Source organism: Nerophis ophidion, linkage group LG11 (genome assembly GCF_033978795.1).
Source record: "Nerophis ophidion isolate RoL-2023_Sa linkage group LG11, RoL_Noph_v1.0, whole genome shotgun sequence".
Taxonomy (NCBI): domain Eukaryota; kingdom Metazoa; phylum Chordata; class Actinopteri; order Syngnathiformes; family Syngnathidae; genus Nerophis; species Nerophis ophidion.
The window spans coordinates 34,645,509-34,656,768 of NC_084621.1; positions in this window are offsets into that span (position 1 = coordinate 34,645,509).

Consider the following 11,260-nt stretch of genomic DNA (forward strand, 5'->3'; position numbering starts at 1 on the left):
TCCTCACCTCAATGCTTTTGGTCAGCTGGCTGCTGTGGGTATTCTTGCAGCTCACGTTCTGGTAGGTACACAGGAAAAGGGGGTGATCTTTTCAGGGACTTCATAATGCCTCAGCGGTTTTTCACAGCATGTCTCTGTCCACAGTCAACAGTGTCAAAGGCCTTCTCATAATCTAGAAAGTTGATGTAGGGCTGTGTGGTGGGGGGGGTTCCACTACAGTGACTGCTACATGCGTAGTTTGCTGAAATGGTCTGCACGGGATTTGTTTTGCCGGAAGTCTGCCTGTTGGGGTCAACCTTTGGAGTCGACAGCCTCCTCCATTATCCATCCATCCATCCATTTTCTACCGCTTATTCCCTTTTGGGGTCGTGGGGGGCACTGGCGCCTATCTCAGCTACAAATGGGCAGAAGGCGGCGTACACCCTGGACAAGTCGCCAACTCATCACAGGGCCAACACAGATAGACAGACAACATTCACACTCACATTCTGTCACGCTTGGTAAAAGGATTGGACTCAGATGCAGAGTTGGGACTTTAGACAGGCTTTTATTTTGACATCTTCCTTTTATCTCCAAAGTCAAGAAATAACAATATCTATAATCACAAAAAAAAACTACTCGGCGAAAAGGTTCCAGAAAAAGAAGGAACAACCAAAAATCACACCGAACGGAGGAAAACACAAAAGTAAAGACGAACTATAATTGACGCCGTATATGCTATAAAAAGTTTTTAACAAAAAACGCTCCAACAGGAGGACCAAAACAACAGCTATGAAAATTTCTACACTACCTAATCTAATAAAGTTTTAACAAAAATAGTCACTGAAAAAGTTAAGGAATGAATGAAAACATTTTAACTGAAACTTACCACTGCGGCTGAATAACGAAATCAATCAATCAATGTTTATTTATATAGCCCCAAATCACAAATGTCTCAAAGGACTGCACAAATCATTACGACTACAACATCCTCGGAAGAACCCACAAAAGGGCAAGGAAAACTCACACCCAGTGGGCAGGGAGAATTCACATCCAGTGGGGCGCCAGTGACAATGCTGACAATGAGAAACCTTGGAGAGGACCTCAGATGTCCGACAGCTGCCTTTGTTTAACTGGCCAGGTCTTCAATGTAGTCCCTTATGTCCTTCTTGATGCTACTCTTTACTTTTTTGTCTTCCACTGTGTACACTTAAAGGCCTACTGAAATGAGATTTTCCTTTTTAAACGGGGATAGCAGGTCCATTCTATGTGTCATACTTGATCATTTCGCGATATTGCCATATTTTTAATGAAAGGATTTAGTAGAGAACATCGATGATAAAGTTCGCAACTTTTGGTCGCTAATAAAAAAGCCTTGCCTTTACCGGAAGTAGCAGACGATGTGCACGTGACATCACTGGTTGTAGGGCTCCTCACATCCTCACATTGCTTATAATCATAGCCTCCAGCAGCAAGAGCTATTCCGACCGGGAAAGCGACAATTTCCCTATTAATTTGAGCGAGGCTGAAATATTCGTGCATGAGGAGAGTCAGAGTGAGGCACTAAAAAAAAAAAAAAAAAAAAAAAAAAAGCGACAGCTCCGGTCTGCAGCAGTGGTAGCGTTTCAGATGTAATAAGACACATTTACTAGGATCATTTTGGAAAATCCCTTATCTGCTTATTGTGTTAAAAGTATTTTAGTGAGATTCTAAAGTCATACCTGAAAGTCGGATGATTGCGGTGAACGCCATGGTCTCTGAGAGAAGCCATGGAGGAGCCAAGATCACTGCTGCTTTTTTGACAGCTGCAGCAGGAGGTTCCATAATCCACTGAAACTTGCTGGTTGACATAGAGAAACATGTTCGCTTGACCGCTCTGTGTTAAAGCTTCACAACAAACAAACACCGGTGCTAAAGTGTTTCGGTGCTGAAGGCAGCTGCAATCCACCGCTTTCCACTAACAGCATTCTTATTTATAGTCTCCATTATTAATTGTACAAATTGCAAAAGATTCAGCAACACATATGTCCAAATTACTGTGTAATTATGGGATGAAAAGAGACGACTTTTAGCCGTAAGTGGTGCTGGGCTAAACGGTCCCCTCAAACCAATAACGTCACAAACACGCGTCATCATGCGCGTCATCATTCCGCGACGTTTTCAACAAGAAACTCCGCGGGAAATTTCAAATTGTAATTTAGTAAACTAAACTGGCCGTATGGGGTATCGGACTGTCTTATTGTGGCAGTCCCTTCCCTGTACGATCAGTGTCAGACCTTGGTCCGCATTGCCGGCAGTAAGTCGGACACGTTTCCAGTGAGGGTTGGACTCCGCCTAGGCTGTCCTTTGTCACCGATTCTGTTCATAACTTTTATGGACAGAATTTCTAGGCGCAGTCAAGGCGTTGAGGGGTTCCGGTTTGGTAACCGCAGGATTAGGTCTCTGCTTTTTGCAGATGATGTGGTCCTGATGGCTTCATCTGACCGGGATCTTCAGCTCTCGCTGGATCGGTTCGCAGCCGAGTGTGAAGCGACCTGAATGAGAATCAGCACCTCCAAGTCCGAGTCCATGGTTCTCGCCCGGAAAAGGGTGGAGTGCCATCTCCGGGTTGGGGAGGAGACCCTGCCCCAAGTGGAGGAGTTCAAGTACCTAGGAGTCTTGTTCACGAGTGAGGGAAGAGTGGATCGTGAGATCGACAGGCGGATCGGTGCGGCGTCTTCAGTAATGCGGACGTTGTACCGATCCGTTGTGGTGAAGAAGGAGCTGAGCCGGAAGGCAAAGCTCTCAATTTACCGGTCGATCTACGTTCCCATCCTCACCTATGGTCATGAGCTTTGGGTCATGACCGAAAGGATAAGATCACGGGTACAAGCGGCCGAAATGAGTTTCCTCCGCCGTGTGGCGGGGCTCTCCCTTAGAGATAGGGTGAGAAGCTCTGCCATCCGGGAGGGACTCAAAGTAAAGCCGCTGCTCCTTCACATCGAGAGGAGCCAGATGAGGTGGTTCGGGCATCTGGTCAGGATGCCACCCGAACGCCTCCCGAGGGAGGTGTTTAGGGCACGTCCAACCGGTAGGAGGCCACGGGGAAGACCCAGGACACGTTGGGAAGACTATGTCTCCCGGCTGGCCTGGGAACGCCTCGGGATCCCCCGGGAAGAGCTAGACGAAGTGGCTGGGGAGAGGGAAGTCTGGGTTTCCCTGCTTAGGCTGTTGCCCCCGCGACCCGACCTCGGATAAGCGGAAGATGATGGATGATGGATGGAACTGGCCGTATTGGCATGTGTTGCAATGTTAAGATTTCATCATTGATATATAAACTATCAGACTGCGTGGTCCGTAGTAGTGGGTTTCAGTAGGCCTTTAAGGCTGGAATATACTGTCGCGTCATGTAGCTTGAGTACCCCTGATGCCGCCTCGTTTGATTTATAGTTCTTCCGTGGGGGGTGGCACCAGACTTGTAATTCTGATCTAAAACACTAAGAGGCAATGTCTCCAGAAGGAGCAACTGCAGTTGCTGTCAACTAGGTACCGTTTCCTTCTTGTGGAGAGAGACAACAGACAGCCACAAAATGAACATATTTGTCTACACCGGAACTAATCATTCACAATCAACAGTTTAATTTTAATGGACGTTTTACTGATAAACCAGAGGAAAATACCTTTGTGAAGATGGACTGCGCGTCTTCTTTGATGTATCGAGGGAGCTAGCGCCAGGCTTGTAGTTCTCTTCCAAAACACTAAGGGTCAGTGTGTCCTGAAGGAGCACCTGCAACTGTCGTTGACTAAATATGTACCTTCTTGTAAAGATTGACGACAACCACAACATGGACATTGTTGTCTGCACTGGAACTATCCATCCACCCATTTTCTACCGCTTGTCCCTCCGGGGTTTACGGGCGGCTGGAAACTATCCCAGCTGCATTCGGGCGGAAGGCGGAATACACCCTGGACAAGTCGCCACTTAATTTCAGAGTCACACAGATAGACAGACAGCATTTACACCAACATTCACACCTAGTGTTGCTATTCAACCTATCCCCAGGTGCATGTCTTTGGAGGTGTGAGGAAGCCGGAATACCTGGAGGAAACCCACATAGTCATGGAGAGAACATGCAAACTCCACACAGAAAGACCCAGGACCTTCTTATTGTGAAGCACACACGCTAACTCCCATGACTCCGTGCTGCCCTGCACTTGAACTAATAATTCAGAAACATCAGTTTACTTTTATGAGACGTTTTACTTATAAACCAGAGGAAAATACTTTCATCAAGATGGATCGTACGACTTCTGAACAAGTTCCGACAGAGGTCACTATTGTTATTTGCAACTCTATTTGGCCAATTGGGACACGGACAAGAGAGAGCTACATAATTGTAAATAAACAAAACTGTGAATGTTGTCTGTCTGTCTGTGTTGGCCCCGCGATGAGAGGGACACTTGTCCAGGGTGTATGTCGCCTTCCGCCCGTGTGGAGCAGGGATGGGCTCAAGCACCCCCCACGACCCCGAAAGGGACAAGCGGTAAAAAATGGATGGACTGGTTAAATAACAACATGCTGGTGTTAATGGGTATGGTCATGTGTTATTTTTGTTTGGCAGTAAAAGTTTAAAATAGTGGCGGACTCGTACTTTGTCACTTTCTTCTGGATGCAACAACACAGTAAGAAAAACGACATATACAGTAATTCTATTGAGAGCACACCAAGATATTAAGCACACAATAAACGTTTTAATGCAAATTTTTAATCACTGTAGCTTTATTTCATACAATATTGTGTGCATTTCAATCACAAAGTCTGCTTTCTTTCGGTAGGTGTTAGAGCCATATATTCTTTCCGTCCATCAAATTCATGATGTCACTAAAGGGGTTGAGTCAAGGCCAAGTGCCTGTCTACTTAGGTAAGAGTCAGGATCTTGCTCAGGTGTTGCTGAGTGGATGCGCAACAGTTTTTGACTCTGCCAGGTAGTATTTGTTTGCTCCAGTGTATTTTCCGTTTTTGTTACAAAGGGAGTTTTATAAATGTGACTTTATGTAAATAAATATTTTTTGTTAAACATGGACACAATTCTGGACAGCAATTATTAGCCGGCTGCACACGTCTGAACTAGCTTCATTAATATTCGGCAACCAGTAGCAGTAATAGTTTACAGAGGTGGGTAGTAACGAGCTACATTTACTCCGTTACATCTACTTGAGTAACTTTTGGGATACATTGTACTTCTAAGAGTAGTTTTTATGCAACATACTTTTACTTTTACTTGAGTATATTTATAGAGAAGAAACGCTACTTTTACTCCGCTCCATTTATCTACATTCAGCTCGCTACTCGCTACTTTTTTTTATCGATCTATTAATGTTTGCTTTGGTTTTTCAAAGTAGGATTTACGCATGCCTGCGTTTCACCAATCACATGCAGTCACTGGTGACGTTGGACCAATCAAACAGAGCCAGGCGGTCACATGACCGTCACACGTAAAACCCGACTTAAACAAGTTGAAAAACTTATTCGGGTGTTACCATTTAGTGGTCACTTGTACAAAATATGTACTGTCCTGTGCAATCTACTATTAAAAGTTTCAATCAATCAATCAAAAGTGTATAGGAAAAAAGCCACTTTTTATTTCAACCGTACTTCCCGTCAAAAGCCTGAAGACTGATCGCACAGTTCCTGTCTTCACAATAAAAGTGCTGCTCCATCGCGCCTGCGCTAACAAAATAAGAGTCTCCGAAAGCCAGCGCAAACAAGCTAGCAAGATACGGAGTTTGCCGCCAATGTATTTCTTGTAAAGTGTATAAAAACTAAAATGGAAGCTGGACAAATAAGATGCCAAAAAACAACGACTTTCATGTGGTATTAGACAGAAAAGAGGAACTTTTCTGTCTAATACGGCAAAACGTGGACGTTATCAGCACTATACTGTCTGATTCCAATCAATGCAAGTCATCAGAATCAGGTAATACACCAACTTATATTCTTGTCTCCATGAAAGATAGGAATCTATGTGTTAAACATGCATGTATATTCATTAAAACACCTTTACCATGTGAAGATAAACGGCAAAATAAATAAATATAAATTATATACTGTATATATAAATGTATGTATGTATATATATATATATATATATATATATGTGTGTATGTATATATATATATATATATACATATATATGTATATATGTATATATATATATGTATATATATATATATATGTATATATGTGTTATGTGTATGTATGTATTTGTATAGATGAGGTAGATGACCTCGACTTGGTCATTTATTAAGTAATTGATAAACATTGAAATACTTATTGGGGTGTTACCATTTAGTTGTCAATTGTACGGAATATGTACTGTACTGTGCAATCTACTAATACAAGTTTCAATCAATCAATCAATGAATGCCTACTGAGCTTATGGTGCTGTTAAGTTATTGTGGCTCAATGTGCCTTATTTTTTTTTTATTTTAATGTACTATTATTTATTATATATTATTGTTTTAGTTGCTTAAGAGATATTCCTGGCTCTGAATTTGCTCGTTGCTATTTTTAGGTTTTTGTGCATTATTTGTTGCCGTGATCATTAAACAAAAAGGTTACTCATCAGTTACTCAGTACTTGAGTAGTTTTTTCACAACATACTTTTTACTTTTACTCAAGTAAATATTTGGGTGACTACTCCTTACTTTTACTTGAGTAATAAATCTCTAAAGTAACAGTACTCTTACTTGAGTGCAATTTCTGGCTACTCTACCCACCTCTGACAGTTTAGGACTTTACCGCTACTGTAGGGGACCTCGTCTTTAAACGCTGACCAGTTACAGCTGCGCGTTCTGCGTCAATATCGACACGAACCTCTGGTTTTCTCGAAGTGCACGCAAGGCTACGCAGGGGGAGGAGGCAGGACGGCCGGCGTCTCTTATGCAAGTTACATGACGCCAGAGTATACACAAGGCTTTATTGTGCTTTTGCCTTAGCTCTGGGGTAGGGAACCTATGGCTCACGAACCGGATGTGGCTCTTTTGATGACTGCATCTGACTCTCGGATAAATCTGAGCTGACATTGCTTAACACGATAAGTAATGAATAATTCCACTTGTAATCACAGTGTTAAAAATAACGTTCAAAATACAAAACATTCTCATGCATTTTTAATCCATCCATCCGTTTCCTACCGCACCTGTTCAAAAAGTTGCGTTAATGCTAAGAAGTTATTTTTTTTATTATTGGTTAGTGTGGGGCTTGCCCTCCTGGGGTTTTTTCAGACCACCAAGCACCGACATGAGAGCCTGTTTCAGGGTTACAATATTGTTTTATTTTTCAACAAGTCTCTCAGTTGCTTTCCAGCAATTGTCTTTTTCTCTTTCGTTCTCGCTTGTGCTCTGGCTCCAGCCCCAACCCCGTCCCTCCTCCTGGCTGCTGCTTATAACAGAGCGACAGGTGATTAGATAACAGGGCCCAGTTGGGCCTTCTACGCACCTGTCGCTGATTTCAAAGCCGATCCGTGCAATACCCTGTTTCGCTGCAGGCCAGCAGGCCACACCCTCTCCACAGTTAGCATCATAATAACAATGTTATTACAAAGAATAAGGGACTTATTATACTATAGAAATGTTGGTATTACTTAAAAATGCACGCCTTGAGGTGTGTTCAGTCTTACAAAAATATTATATGGCTCTTACGGAAATACATTTTAAAATATTTGGCTTCTTGGCTCTCTCAGCCAAAAAGGTTCTCAACACCTGCCTTGGCTGCTCTCATTCAGGTTGTGATAAGATTTTTTTTTTCTCTCCTTGTTTCCAGCTTGTTGGTGGTGTCAGCAGAGATGTAATCCATGTGCTGAGTCTTCTACTTGCCCAAGACCACTTCACGTGTGTCATGCCAAAGCTTATTGCTAAGTTCCACTGTCCGTCTCACCATCGGCGGTTAGAACCTGACGGAGAGGCTGACCTGGATTTATGTTTTTGTGACCAACATTGTACCCTCTCCCTGTGTCGATGACATATGTCTTCAAAAAGTACACTTTTTAATGAATGTTTGGATTTCTTATGCAACCCGTTTAGGCAGCGACTTGCACCCTCAGCTGTGTTCTGCTTAGTCGGAGCATCTATAATGCCTCTGATGCTTTCCAGAAAGATCATGCCTGTTCATTAACAGCAAGGACCACGTCACCCTTTACTCGCTGACTGGCTGCTGATCCATCAACATCTCTATTACTCCATCAAGTCTCCTATATGATCAACATCTGTTGTCACACACACTCAGATCAAACCTACAACACTCTCTGGCCCTTACACACACACACACACACACACACACACACACACACTCCCTCCTCCCACACCCCCACTCAAATGCAAGTTCATGCAACATCACCCAGCTGACCTGAATGATGTTGGAGTATGTATTTCTCCTGCGCTTGTGTTAAAATAAGTCATCTATCCTTCCACGGCTTCATTACAGCCTGCAAGGGCAAACACTATCTCCTGCTCCTTCTGCCGCCCCAGCTGGAGGCAGAGAGATGGCGATATACAGTACAGTAGGTAGAAAGTGTGATATCACTCCTCTTGCTCTCCTTTCTCCACGTCTCTATATTTATTTACTGTCTCCACATCTATTGCTTTATATCTATGTTTTCAATCATACTCTCTCACCCTCTCTTTCAGGAAAGCTTTGAGTGAGTGCCAGGATGTTTTTATAGCAAAATGTCAGCATTTTAACCGACTCAAAATGACTACAATACACAGAGCTCAGATTTAAACCCCAAAAAAGTCCTCTGGAGTATCACAAACTGCAAGGTTATATGCCTCGCTGCCCCAATATGCTGCAGTGGCTAAAAAAAGGATCTTTCAAGAACGTAAGCTATAACGAACTGCATTTAATCTATTTGAGAGTAAAGCTAAATAAGAAGGTGAAACCCTACAATAAAAACAGGCCACCGAAAGGCAGAGTTAACTGAATTCTGCTCAGAGCCTTTTTTGGAGAAAGCTCTCGTCTTTTTAAAGCCCTAGGGTAAGACATAAATAATGGATCACTAAAACCTCTTATTCTCTCAATTTTTATTCGGCGAGCTGTTATCAAAAATAGCTGGATCTGTGGCGCATTAGCAGACTTGCACGCAACAAGAGCTGTTTCTAGTCTAAGGGGGGGGGGACTGAATAGGAAAAAAGTTTAACAACAAATTTAACTTGCTGACTTCTTCCACTGTCACAGTTCCACTGTCAGACCTTTAGTATATCAGTATGTGGGATTAAATTATGGAATGGATTAAGCAAAGAACTCAAACAAAGTACGAATATGATCCACTTCAAGAAACTCTTCAAACTTAGTGTTTACAAAGGTCAATTAAGAAGAACCATGATAAACATTCTAAATTTATTTCATCCATCCATTCATTTTCTAGATAATCGTACTCATTATACCATATGAAATATAACTTAATTCACAAATTTATTTTGTATTTATTCATTTATTTTGATTGATATTACCAATGGAGTATATTGTGAATAAATTGAGAACAGGAAGTGAACAACAGATTTAGCAACTGCTATGTAAAGGAAAAGGGGTAGGATTGAATAAACTCTGCAGTCATTAAACCTCTTCTAAAAAAGCGGAGCTTAGATGCCTCTGTTATCAACAACTGGAGACCAATTTCAAATCTACCATTCATAAGTAAAACAATTGAGAACGTTGTCCTTCAACAACTAAATCACTTCTTGACTTCTACTGGCTGCCACAACAACTTCCAGTCAGGATTCCGACCTATTCATAGCACAGAGACGGCCCTTCTTAAAGTTATAAATGACATCCGTCTTAACACAGACTCTGGCAGAACTTCAGTATTAATGCTATTGGACCTCAGTGCTGCATTTGACACTGTCGACCACTCAATACTTTTGGACAGGTTGGAAAACTGGGTGGGGCACAGTTTTAAGCTGGTTCAAGTCATATCTACAAGATAGGAACCATTTTGTTTCCATCGGGGACTTTGTATCAGAACCAACCAACGTAACGTGTGGAGTCCCCCAAGGTTCAATTTTGGGGCCGACTTTATTTAACGTCTATATGCTCCCACTTGGACAAATCATGCAAAATAATAACATTGACCATCATTGCTATGGCAATGACACCCAAATCTATGTAGCGCTATCACCAAATGACTATCGCCCCATAGATCTTCTGTGCCAGTGCATTGAGCATGTCAAACACTGGATGTGCCAAAATGTTCTACAACTAAATGAAGATAAAACTGAGATAAATGTTTTCGGTGCTAAAAAAGAAAGGTTTGAAGTCATCCAACACCTTCAATCACTGTCCCTAAAAACCTCAAATAAAGCCAGAAATCTTGGGGTTATTTTAGATTGTAATTTACATTTCGACAGTCACATCAAATCAGTAACAAAATCGGCCTACTATCACCTCAAAAATGTAGACTTAGAGGGCTCAAGACTTAGAAAACACTTGTACATGCCTTTATTACCTGTAGGCTAGACTATTGTAATGGTTTTCTTGCAGGTCTTCCCAAAAAACTGTCAGGCAGCTATAGCTTGTTCAGAACGCTGCTGCTAGAGTTCTAACAAAGACCAAAAAATGTGAGCACATTACACAATTCTTTTAAATCCTTACATTGGCTCCCTGTACATCAGAGAATTGATTTCAAAATCCTCCTGCTCACATATAAATCACTACAGGGTCTAGGGCCGAAGTACATCACTGATATGCTCCCACTATATAAGCCCTTTAGATCACTAAGATCTTCTGAGACCAATCTGTTTGCGGTTCCCAGAGTAAACTCAAATCAAGGGAGAGCATCATTCAGTCACTATGCAACAAATAGCAGGAATAAACTTCCCGAAGATGTCAGACTTTCCCCAATTCTGACTACTTTTAAAACTAGACTGAAAACTTTTATGTTCACCTCAGCTTTCAGCTAAATATTTTAATCTTTTAACTTTTAATGTCCGCAATGTTTTTATTTTTATTGTCTGCATTTTAATGTTGCTTTTATTTTCTTTCATTTCACTTTGTTGTCTGTGAAGCAGTTTGAGTCCGCCTTGTGTATGAAAAGTGCCATACAAATAAAGTTGCCTTGCTCTGCTTCTTCCTACTGCTTTTCAAACATGTTGAATAGAGAAATTGGAAATTGTGATGTAACGTGTTCAAAGTAAACTCAAACTCAGCACACCTCAACTCAACAGTGTGATGTCACCGTAAAGCTTTGCTAACCATAGTAATAAATAGTCATGTAGGATTGCTACAATAACTGATATCATAAGGGAA